The sequence below is a fragment of the Nyctibius grandis genome, chromosome 6 (genome assembly GCF_013368605.1).
Source record: "Nyctibius grandis isolate bNycGra1 chromosome 6, bNycGra1.pri, whole genome shotgun sequence".
Taxonomy (NCBI): domain Eukaryota; kingdom Metazoa; phylum Chordata; class Aves; order Nyctibiiformes; family Nyctibiidae; genus Nyctibius; species Nyctibius grandis.
Window position 1 is genome coordinate 22,782,045 of NC_090663.1, and position 13,402 is coordinate 22,795,446.

A 13,402-nucleotide genomic window follows, 5' to 3' on the forward strand; every position below is an offset into this window, starting at 1 on the left:
CTGCCTGCTCAATGCTGTTTGTAAACGATCAATAAATGTAACATAGGGTTCTTGAGCTCCTTGCCTGACTGCCACAAAAGAGGGCTGGCGTTTCCCTGCCTCCGGAACGCGTTTCAGGCACTTTAAAGCCAATGCAGAGATCTGTTGTAAACGCTGCCGAGGTAACCGTGCCTGTACCTCTGGTGTCGTATACTGATTAACTCACAAATATTCTTGCCTATTTTCCAAAGTGTCTGCAGAAGCAGCCTCCTGGTACTCTGCCAGCCACACTGAATACTGTGCAGGTGTGAAAATCCTCCGTAAAAGTGACTTCCAACCATGTGGAGTCATAGTATAGGATTCCCCAATGACTGTTACTAAATTTGAAGTATAGTTACTGTGCAAACCATAGTCTCTCACCGCAGCCCGTACTTCCTTAATCATTTCATAACTAAGGTAGCGATACTCAGGAGAATGATTTGGGCGATAGATTACCGGCATCACCGTCAACATGGCAAAATCTCCTTTACGAGCAGCTTCCTCTCTACATTTTTCTGCCAGCGTTTTGTATGTCGTTACACGAGACTCTGGTACCTTTTCAGCAAAGCCAATAGGTGGCTCGGCAGACGCAGGATACGGAGGAGCTGTTGGTGTTAACTGTGCTCTGGCCGTAGCCGCTGCCGCTGCTGCTGCCGCTGCCGGCTGCGAGACCCCCCACACCGAAGGGACGGCTGCAGCCGTTTCTTTTACCGCTGTTAATGGTGGGTATAAATTGGACTGTATGTCTGGATCTGTGAAATCAAGATCGTAAGGATCGTCTGATTCTCTGGAGACTGTTTCATATACAGGCTCCTGTTGCTCCTTCACATCCACTAAGGTGTTAATAGGAGTGGATGCCAGAGATTGCAAATACTCCTCTACAGGCTGGAGTGCAGAGAGTGCTGTAAAAACAACCCTCCACGTTGCTTCTAAATCCTTTAGAATATCAGACTGCAACGTATTCCGTTTTTGTATTTCTACCCCCACTTTCACCCAAATCTTTGCATCGTAAGTCCCTGATACAGGGAACCAGGTACAGTTGTCTTTGATCCATACTAATAACTGCACTAATTTCGCTAACTGGACCTTATAGCCCTGTATGCGTAATATACGCTGTAATACCTCAGTGTAGAGCTTACGCTCTTGGGAACTAGCCTGTCCCATGTTTATTGCGATCACGGAACTCACTGATTCTGGGGATTCTCCGGTCCTGGGGACTCTCCGGTCCTGGGTACTCGCTCTCCGGTCCTGAGGATTCTCCGATCCTGGGGACTCTCCGGTCCTGGGGACTCACTCTCCGGTCCTGAGGACTCTCCGGTCCTGGGGATTCTCTGATCCTGGGGACTCTCCGGTCCTGGGGACTCTCCGGTCCTGGCGCGCGCTAGCCCCTGACAATCCTTCGATCAGAGTCGCCGCCACTTCTTCGTTAATCTTCAACCTTGTTCGGGCGCCATTTGCTGCTGGCGGCAAGGAAGGCACAGACTCTGAGATCGAGGATGCAAGGGCCTGAAGCCGAAAGGCCTAAGGCTTTTTATTGTTTTGCTACTACCCTATTTAACTGCTACAATGCAGAAGCCAGACCAGGCAGTTCAAGAGAACATCAACATTCACACGCTAAGCACTCATCACCCATTCTGGCAAGAGCCACAGTGTCCTGGGCTCAAAACATCAACAACCATTCCTTGTTTTCAGCTCTGTGTTCAGAACTGACCTTCAACACATGTTTACTTCTTTCATGCCTCAAAAGGCGCTGTGAACTGGTCTCGGCTCCTTTATCTTAGAAGCAAGCAAAAACTATTCTCAGTGCAGTGTTCCCAAGCAAATCTTATGCTCCCCAAGTAAAGCACAGCTCTTTGCAGGCTGAGAGTCTTCCACATTGCCCTGGTCTTATCCCCCTCCCCCCTTGAGCCTAGTTTAAAGACCTCTTGATCAGCCCTGCCAGCTTCTGGGCCCTTTTCCCCTTCTGACTCAGGTGTTCCCCATCCATCATAAGCAGGCCCGGTGCCATGAAAGCTGCCCCGTGGTCAAAGAACCCAAAATCCCATCTACAGCACCAGTCTCTTAGCCACGTATTAATCTGTTGTATTTTCATTTGAAAAGATCATTTTCTTAGTTTAAAGATTTCCAAACTGTGCTAGTCTTACCACCAGGAGTGGGGACATGACTTGCTTCAATTTGGTTTGCAGAAGAAATCTCTGTCTCTTGGTATCAGGTGCTAAGTATTCTGTCAAATGCCTCCACACAGGGAGTTACTTCTGAACAATTGTTCTCTTCAAGGTCTGCTTGTATCCAGCGGTAGCATGAATGCCGCTGAGTCCTTGGCCCAAAGCATGCACAATGCCTAGTGCAGGAATCCAGACAGCATCAGTGTGAGCAGACTGTATAGAGCAAGAGTGAAGGAGATATAACCTCAACTAGGTAAGAGGATGGAGTTATGACCCAGTACGGTGTACCCAAAAAGACGCTTGACAGCATGATGGGAGAACAAGAAGTGCCAAGAAATGCCTAGTCTGCCCAGAACGCAGACTTTCTGCTATCGTTGTAATTAGTCTCACCTACAACTTTCTCTGCCAGTGGTACCAGTGTATCTGAAACGAAGTAACTATTGTTCTCACCTGTCAAATAATGACATTGGCTCCTTTATCACTGAGGCAGCTGATGCACAGAAGCTTCTTGTCTTAATTTTAAAAATGTTTCAAAGCCTCTCATCTTTCATTCAGTATCAGAAAATTATTTGATTTCCATATCACAGATCCCTGACCTTCCAAATGTTGCCTGCTGACTGAATTTTCAAACAAGTGTGCTGATAGTCAGTCCTTGGCAGTGCAAGCATATTTTGCACTTCACACTTTTACCCATATAGGAGTTAACAGGAACAATGCCATATCGTAAGTCTTAGGCATGTGGCAGAACTGCCATCTCTCTTTCTCTTCAAATCAAGCTTGAAAGTATTGCTTAAAGATATGATTTCTTACAATCAGAATTTTTGATCCATTTACATTCAAGGTGAGGCTAGTTGATCATTTTAGGCCTTTATTTATTAATTTACAGAATCACAGAATCAACCAGGTTGGAAGAGACCTCAGGGATCATAGAGTCCAACCGTTGCCCTGACACCACCCTGTCAACTACACCTTGGCACTAAGTGCCATGTCCAGTCTTTTCTTAAACACATCCAGAGATGGTGACTCCACCACCTCCCTGGGCAGCCCATTCCAATGTCTAATAACCCTTTCTGTAAAGAAATTCTTCCTAATGTCCAACCTGAACCTCCCCTGGCGAAGCTTGAGGCTGTGATGCTTTAGTAATGCTTTAGTGTGACATAATCTTATTAACATTTTATTTGTAAAATATTAATCTTCATGCAAAAAAATATATTTATTCTTCTACAAATTTGCTTAGTATAAGGTTATGACACCAATATTGCATTTAAAAACTGATATGACAGTAAGACTGAAAACAAAATACTACACATCTTAAATAAAACCGAATCTTATATTAGGTTTCCACATTCAAAGCATACACTGCATTTTTTTAACAATTCTACCAACTTACTAAATATGACAAATACTTCCACATACATCAAAAACGTTCTGTCATATTACTACACTGTTTACTTAGAATTGTGTGTCCTCTGCAAGCTGTTAAATAGGTAACTGGCAAAATACATTTTCAAGGAACTTACTGGTACCACAGCATTGAATCTTAAAGTATTAACATTAGATTCATAACTTAAGGAATAGAGAACAATTTGTATTGTAATTAATATAAAACACAGCTGATTTTAGAGTCACCAACTAGTTCTTTGACAATTCTTATGCAATAATTGTCATCTACATTAGCATTATTAGATTTCATCACTTCAAAATTTATCCAGAATGTAATAAAACATTCATTGCTGTCCTGGTTTGGCCTAAACCAGGCCAATTTTCCTTTCAGTGATTTTTCCTTTCAGCTAAGTCTCCTCTAAGTAACTGCACTTTCTGAAACTAACTGCATGTTTTTGCAGACAGTGTCTGCTTCCAGGACTGATAACGCTCGAAGTTTGTAGTTATCACTGAGGCACCGGTAGGGATGTTGTGCAGAAAGGCTCTTGCTGTACTTATTCTTGAGAGAAACCAAGGTCACTGCTGAATTCCTCACTGCTTACGAGTGAAGAGACGAAGGGGGGTCGCAGCTGCAGGGGGGAGCGGACAGGGCAGGTGACCCAAAATTGACCAACGAAGGTATTCCATCCCATACATGTCATTCTCAGTATAAAGCGGGGGGATCACGAGGGTCTCGCTCTCTTTCTGCTATGGCCGGTGTCCAAGGAGGACTCCGTCTGTTTTCCTGCTGCCCCCGATCCCGATCTGTGCGTTCCTGAATCCAGCTCTCGACCGTCGCTAGGCCCAGCCTGGGCCTTCCCGGAGCCTGCCCTGCAGTGCCGGTGGTGACGTGGCTGACTTCAGGGGAGCTCAGTCTTGGTTTTGTATATATATTTGTATATATTTGATTATTTCTATTATTGTTATTATACTCTTTTTCATTATTATAGTTTATTAAAACTGTTTTAATTTTCCAACCCAGAAGTCTCTCTCCCTTTTCCCTTTCCCTTTCCCTCTGGGGGGAGAGGGGGGATAACAGAGAGCATCTGCCGCAGGTTTAATAGCCAGCCCAGCTTTAAACTGTGACAATTGCTAATCAGTTTTTGGTAAAAATAAAGACTAGAACAAGTTCAAAAATTACAGAAAATCATATTAACCCAGGCTGTTGATTTTCTATCAAAGCCAAGAACATCTTCATCAGCGTTACAGCCATTTTGTTGTATTAATTTCACTGGTAGGATGGTGAAATTAGAATGTAATGCAGAAGACTATTAGTGGACAATTGCAGCCAAGTATCTAGAAAAGCAAAGCAGATGAATGTTAGAAAAAAACAATCATTTTATGATTTCAGCCTATGTCCTTATTTCTGCGACAATTATATCCTTCCTCCATATTCCGTATTTGTACAACCAAAAGATGGCAGTGCTTCATCAACAATTCCTACAAAGTTTAAGTTTATCCTTAGGTCATCATTTATGATATGTGAAGGCTTTAAGAAAATGCACAGCTTTACAAAGTATCCAGTCTCTCTCTCTCTGATCAAATTTCAAAGTGAATAAAAGGAGTTCCAATTTGTTTTTAAGGTGTTTTGGTTCTCTGATCTTACAAAGCTTACTTGATTACTATTCTCTGTCTCACTTATCAAACAAGATTTTGTAGAATGCTTAATATATATAGATCAGTTAAGCCAGTTTCTCCTATGCTAAGGTTTAACAAACTCAGGGAATTCTGTATCTGGCAGTGACTCATCATCATAACTTTACAGACTGTCACGGTTTAAAGCTGGGCTGGCGATTAAACCTGCGGCAGATGCCCTCTGTTATCCCCCCCCTTCCCCCCAGAGGGAAAGGGAAAGGGAAAAGGGAGAGAGACTTCTGGGTTGGAAAATTAAAACAGTTTTAATAAACTATAATAATGAAAAAAAAAGTATAATAATAATAATAGAAATAATCAAATATATACAAATATATATACAAAACCAAGACTGAGCTCCCCTGAAGTCAGCCACGTCACCACCGGCACTGCAGGGCAGGCTCCGGGAAGGCCCAGCCTGGGCCTAGCGATGGTCGAGAGCTGGATTCAGGAACGCACGGATCGGGATCGGGGGCAGCAGGAAAACAGACGGAGTCCTCCCTGGACACCGGCCATAGCAGAAAGAGCGCGAGACCCTCGTGATCCCCCCACTTTATACCGAGAATGACGTGTATGGGATGGAATACCCTCGTTGGTCAATTTTGGGTCACCTGCCCTGTCCGCTCCCCTCTGCAGCTGCGACCCCACTTCGTCTCTTCACTCGTAAGCAATGAGGAATTCAGCAGTGACCTTGGTTTCTCTCAAGAATAAGTACAGCAAGAGCCTTTCTGCACAACATCCCTACCGGTGCCTCAGTGATAACTACAAACTTCGAGCGTTATCAGTCCTGGAAGCAGACACTGTCTGCAAAAACATGCAGTTAGTTTCAGAAAATGCAGTTACTTAGAGGAGACTTAGCTGAAAGTAAAAATCACTGAAAGGAAAATCGGCCTGGTTTAGGCCAAACCAGGACACAGACATTCCTCAAACTCACTGTATTACAACTGATACTGAATCCCTAACCATTTTAAATAGTGACCAATGACAGATGTTTAAAACTTTGTATGAACCCAGCGATGTAATTTGTAATATTTTAGTCTATATTTAAAGCACAGAAGCCAACATTTTTTTTCATAAAAACCAAGTCTCATGTATCATGTTTCTGACTTTTGTTTTTCCATATTGTATTTTCCTTGGAACACATTTTTCATGTAAAAAGTTGTTCACAACAGCTCTGACTCATAAATATTTTGGCAGATTCTATGCTAGTGTTGCTCAGCATGTCTGTGTCATAAACATGAAACAGATCTATACTATTTACCATGAAGCTGGATTTGGTTTATTTTTACGATGCTTCTCAGAGATACATTCTGTTTCATGTAAAACATCTTTCTGTAAAAAAGAAAATAATAAAATAGCAAGCCATATACTTACAAACTAATGAATAGTCATATTCATTAGTTGTTCAATAGTTGTTCTGTTCTAATTCATTTATCAGAAAAAGTTTATTTTTGTTCAATAGTGTTTGCTGTTCTTATGGTTTTGTTAGAAAGATAATTCAGCCCTCCATGCTTCATTTATTCTTTCTTAAAATGAGGATAATAATACTAATATTTTATAAATATTTTTTTAATTATACAGATAAGGCATATATAAATATACACAGAGACATAAATATAAATACGCGTGAAAACAGAAATAAATAAAAATAGGCATGGAAATAGGAGCTACATATTATGAATAGTGTTTTATATATTTCTACATCAGTACAATGTTTTTTGTGATCTCAGGTCTGCATTTTAGAAAAAGACTAATCTAGCCTAATATTTGTCATCTGTTAGTATCCTTAAGAAAGACATATATAAATGTAGAATTGCTAGACTTCTTATCCTTAAAGGTGAGGTATAACTTTTTGTAAGGTTTTATTTTAAAACTGATAGCCCATAAATGCTAAATGAACTGCACATCAGAACTTTATGTCCCTATTCCTTACTATAAATTCAATTTCTTGAACAGATTCACATCTCACTTTTTTTTGCTAATGTGACTTTATGCATGAGGGGATATGTATAGTGGCTTGAGATATCCATAATGCAGTTTCCAGAAGGTACTAAAATAGTATTTTTGAATAAAAATTAGTTTTCTGCCAGCTTACCTGACAGTTTCTGGCAGCTCACTTGGTTGGCTATCATAGACAAGCAGCTTTTGGTTATTTTGATTGCATACTTACATTTATATTTCCTCATCAGTCTATATTCACGGTAGAATTGCCTGTTTCATGTCATGCAAATCCCTGTTTTTTTACCCCTTATGTTTTTAACAGGTGTATGCACCTATAATTTCAATTAAACAAAGCTTTACCCGCTCAGGACAAAGTAGCTTGTTCCGGAAAAAAGTTTGCCACTATACATTCAGCACCTTTCATTTGAACAGTTTCTTCCATCAGATGGTGATAATCTGGAAAAAAATAGTTTGGGTTGTGTCAAATCTGTTCACAGTCTTCTGGGGAAAAAAAAAAAAAAAAAAATTGTAAGAGTAGACTTGCAGACAGGAGAAAGCAAAGGAGCAAAAATGCCTCTGTTTCTTCAACACCCTGGAACTTCAAATGTGGCAGGCTAATTGAAAAGTTCCTTTTTAGCCTGGGAAAATTTCAGTTCATGATCTCTTTCACAATACATCTGCTATAGAGAAGACTCAAACTAAACTGTTCAAGTTTACTTTACTGACTTAAAGTACCTTGTAATAATGCTTCTGACTCTAAAGAGCCTTCTAATTCTAGACGGAATTTTCAATCTGATAATATAGAAATCAATTTCATCAAGTAATATTTTCTAAACAAAAAAAAAGGCATTACTTTGCAATTTCTGATGGCAGCAGATTCCTCCTATACTAATTATTTTTCCTCCTAACCTGTATGTGATCTATAACACTTTTTATCTGAGCAGGTTCTTTCTTAAGATAATGATGTTCAATAACTTTCAAGACTTCTTCTCCCAGATTAGATGAATGCTGAAAAAGTCTAGATATCTGTGAGCACACAGTTTGCAATCAAAATTAACTTTCTTCCTAATTTCAACAAAGTGTATCCTTCAGCTAATTTGGATGTCACTTGGATAACATCAGCATTTAGACGTTGCTTAAACACATATTTAGTCTAAGCAATAAAACATTACAAAGCATATTTTGGAATATTACATTGAGATGAAAACTACTATTTACAAGCTGAGGGCTACATTTGTGTTCAACATAGCACAAGGTTATAACAATGTACCATATGGTAAAGGTTTGTATTTCATATTTATACAGGCATGCAAGGGTAGCTTCAGGGAAAAATGAAACATATCTCACCTCTTTGCTAGCATTTATGTGTACTAATACAGCTCTTGCTCATATTCTCACTGTCTCACACCTCAGCACATCATACCATACTTTCGCTTTGGTAAATGTAAACTCTTAGGACATTTTTATCCAGAATATCCTTTTTCTTGCTCTCTGCATTCAGCATGTCATGCTTTCCCACTTTTCTTGTTCTGTTACACCAAACACAACCTCATTACCTTTTATTCCACTGGCTTCATGGCTTATTCTATTATGCCTTTTCAGTCATCAGTGCTGCTTTCAATATGCCCATTCTGACAATCTCTATTACAAACAGTTGAATTTTCCAGCAAGCATCTCCATGCTTTGTCTGTCACATGACAGTGGTAAACTGACACTATGTAAATAAAAATAATAGTACTAGTGAAAATTAATAACAGTAATAATATTATTTGTGTCATTTCACTAGTTGTGAAACATATTGTTAAAAAGTTGTGTGCAGGAAGCTATCATCAGTGCACAAGAGGATTTGCTGCAGTCCACGGAATTAGGAAGAATAATTTTTAATAAGATATAAAAATGTTTTATTTACCTAAACAATCATTTGCAGAGATGTTGGAATACTCGATGTAGTGTAAACATCTAGGCAATGTAAATACAAACTTAAAGCCTACATATCAGGATGCAGAGCTCAGAAGTACCCAGGGTAATGTTGCATAAAGTCAATTTGACATGGTAGAGTTTGTGAGCTTGTGACCTGTTTGACAGTGGCTAAACATTTCTGGACTTGAGTCGATTCTAAAGAAAATACAGCTGCATTAACACAATGCTACAAATGGGTTACTAAGTCCCCTGGATTCAACCTAGGTACATTATATTTAGCCATCTACAGCATGGCATGATTATTTCTCCGAATTCAATTATTTGTAAATCATAATCAAGTGCTAATTCTATATTGACTCTCTGTTTTCAGTGCACTGTAGTGACATAAATTGTTTTTTCCTCTTCTAGTGTTTGTGTCTTACTTAAGCCTTTACCAGTGGCTGGTTGTATATGAGCCCTTTAACCTCTTTGTGCTTTTGTTTCCTTATTAAGGGAAATAGATTTAATATTGGTTGCAAACTTCATAAGTAGATGAAGATGTAAGTCAATATTACTAAAAATTAGTCAATTGCTATGGCAACAAACCCCATCAGAACACCATAAATAAAGGAGAACTAAGCAGGATAAATCCAACCTAAAGACATCAAGCCATGTTATTTTAGTGCTCACATCTTTGTAATGTGTCAGTGGAGAATCTAAATCAGCTAACTTACAGCATCATGGAATAACCACAAGTATGACCTACCAAACTGCACCCTCTGTCTACTGCATTACTCTTACTGTCCCTTCAAGATCTGATTTTATCACTATGACATTTAGTTGCTTTTGTTGTTTACTCTTACTTTTTACTCTCTCTTCCCTTTCTTCTTTTCCTATTATTCCTAAAACAACATTGATAGTCCAGCTGTGAGAATAATCCTACCTACTGTATAATGTTATGATTATAGTCTGTGCCCTGAACTATCAATATCAGCTCATCAAGAGCATTATAAGCATTAAACGGAGATGTTTAATATATTTTTGGGAGCCTTTCAGCTTTCCTGGTATATCTATTTTTGAGAAGATAAGAAATTCTAGTCTGAGAACCAGAACAGAAATATTTTGAAATATCTCCTTTTTAAAAATTTTAAATCAAGAAAGTTAAAAAATTAATAGCTACCACTACTAAGCTTAGAAACAAATTTTAATTGAGGGTCCTTTTCAATATATCCTCAGTTTTAATTAATGGAATAGTTTTATTGAAATCCATATTGCTACAAATAGATTTTCTCACTCTCTGATTGGTCCTTTTTAGGAAAAAAAGCAAAAAAGTATTGAATGTTGATACTCTTGGCACCTGGTTTGCTTCAAGGTCTGTTTCAAGCTGTTTTCATTCACCTATATCAGTGACTGAGCTGAATTAAAAGTGACTTTACTGAGGCATTTTCCATATAACCTCTACAAGAAGTTACCCATTCTCACTCACACAGTGGAATTTAAATCTTTCTATCCACTTAATTGTACTCCACCTATGAGAGTCAGCCTTCATATAGATGTCATTGTTAAAATGCTTTTTAACCATGACCCAGTTGCTAAGGGTTGTTCTGGAAGTCTGAAGAAGCAAAACCATTCTCTTTATTGGTTCTTATGTTAAGGAATATCCACACTAAGCCAAGCCCAGTTACTGGGAAAATTTTTGATAAAGGTGTCTCTTGTCCCATTACACATACTATTTCATGAGGAAACCTACAGCTTTCAAGCAAGCTAAAGCACTTTTATAAGACATAATTTTTAGGCTGTCTGTCCACAGATAGCATAAAAGGAGGTCAGATTCTTTAAAATATTCAGTAAATATTTTAAATCAATGGAGTTATACCACTGTCCTGGTTTGGCCCAAACCAGGCCAATTAGTCTTAAAGAAACCAAGGTCACTGCTAACTTCCTCACTGCTTATGAGTGAAGAGCCGAAGGGGGGTCGCACCTGCAGGGAGGAGCAGACAGGGCAGGTGACCCAAGATTGACCAACGAGGTATTCCATCCCATACACGTCATTCTCACTTTCCTATTTATCACTAACCCACTGCCTCCTGGAGGTGGGGCCCAGGAGGGAGGGGCCCTTCTGTCTTCTACTGATTGGTACCAGCTTTGCCAATTCTCCAGGTGTGATGGTGGGGGGAACTACTGCATTTTCCTCTCTGCCTGTGCTGGGGGAAGCAACTCTGCCTGAGGAGGATTTCCAAGCTCTCGATCTTGGTTTTGTATATATTTGATTATTTCTATTATTCTTATTATACTCTTTTTCATTACTATAGTTTATTAAAACTGTTTTAACTTTCCAACCCGTAAGTCTCTCTCCCTTTTCCCTTTCCCTTAGGGTGGGGGGGGAGAGGGTTAACAGAGAGCGTCTGCCACTGGGTTAATAGCCAGCCCAGCTTTAAACCGTGACAACCACAAAACACATACTACATATAATTAAGTCCTTAAGTTACTCCAGTACTATTAAACATGTTATTTATAAATATAAGTGTTCTCCTGAAAATGATTCTTTTAAATATTTTGACTGTAAGCAATATCAGATACCAATAAGTTGTGTATTCATCAGGGTTATTTTAAGACAGTTCATATTAACAGAAAGTACGGTACTACATCCAGGAACACAAAAAATGACACGTGTACAGCCAAGTACCTCTTCCATGCACCTTTAGTTATCAATACAGTCTTTACTACCCATTCATTTTTAGAACCTGTTCTAATTCACAGCACATGTACTACGACTATTTCTGCATTAGTGATGCAGATTCTGAGGGTTTTTTTTCACAGATTTGGGGAATATTTTGCTAACTACTTTCTATTCAGTTAAGGACGTCTACGTTTTTTAAAAATTCAAATAATAATCTTCTATTCATGGTTTAAAAGTAAATAAAAGTGAATGTGATATGTATTAGATTTAATCATTGACAACCATCAAAGGATTTACTATTCCAAGCATTTAGGGTCAGACTGCATTTTTTTTTTGTCACAGTGAGGGTTTCTATTAAAAACATACAACTCCACTAAACATATACTACTTAGCAGGTTTTGGAAATTAAGATTTAAATACAGATTCACAGAGCTTGTAAAAAAGCAACTTTATGAGTCAGCTCTTAAGTTCCTGTAAATGAACTTACTCCCATTCAATTAACTCAGGATCTGATTTTAAAAACAAAACATGGAAATATCACTCATCCTAGACATGATCAGAAACGCTCAATTATTTTTTCAGAAAATTTTGTACTCTTTTCACTTTATCAAATGGCTGTACTGAAGAGAAATGGTATAACGCATAGTAGCACGTGAGAAATTCTAAGTAGCTGGGGATTTACTAATTCTCTTTTAAGACTACTGAACAATGTGGAAAAAAAGGAAAGAAAATGAAGAACAGTATTTTTATGCACATCCAGATCTGCCTCTCCAGATAGAAGTGTGAAGTGAGGATTTCTTAAATGGATTGGAAGAAGGTGATGAAAAGCAGCATGAAATCTAGCCACGATGTGACCAATGCAAAACACATTATAGAGCTAAAATAGAAAGGCTTTAAGAGTAAATATTTCCCAAAACCTAAAAAGAAATTGCCAAAAATCTTTGTAGCTGGAAAAAGAGCCACTGAAACATATAAAAATTTACTCCCCTTTCTTTGATACATCATCTGTATTATCTGCCTCCAAACACGCTTGATGTTTTGAATGAAAAGACTGGTGAGTCCTCTCTAACCTCACAGATCTCTTTCTGTTTCTCCTCATCAATCTGCTAACTTTTTTTTTTCTTTCCCCTGGAATTTCCCACATTAGATTGAAGTTTTACCCACTGCTTGATGAGTCAGTCTTAAAAAAAAAAAAAAAAAGGAGCCTAATTTCTCTTATCCTATTTAAAAAAGCACAGGCAATTTTAGCTGAGAGCTAAATTTAGTTACATCTATGAACTATTATTCTCAAGCACGATTCATGTACATGAGGCCATTTTCTTGACTGTCAGAAATCCATGAACACTTCTTATCTAATGCAGTGCAGAAGGGGCCAACAGCTCCCTGCGGGCAGGGGGCTACAAGTGTGGGGCTCCCTCATAGTGGGCAGGCCAGAGCATGGCAGCCAGGGCTGGTATCATCACCCCAGCCACAAGCAGGGCAGGCTGGGGGGCAGCCTCAACCTCAAGCATCAGGTACCTCCCTGGGGATGGGGACAGGCCGAGGGCAGGCTGGGATGTCAGCCCAAAGATGAGGGTCAGGATAAGACATGATGAGGGGAACTGGGGTAAGACACAGCATCCAGATGGCCCAGCAGGGCCACGGG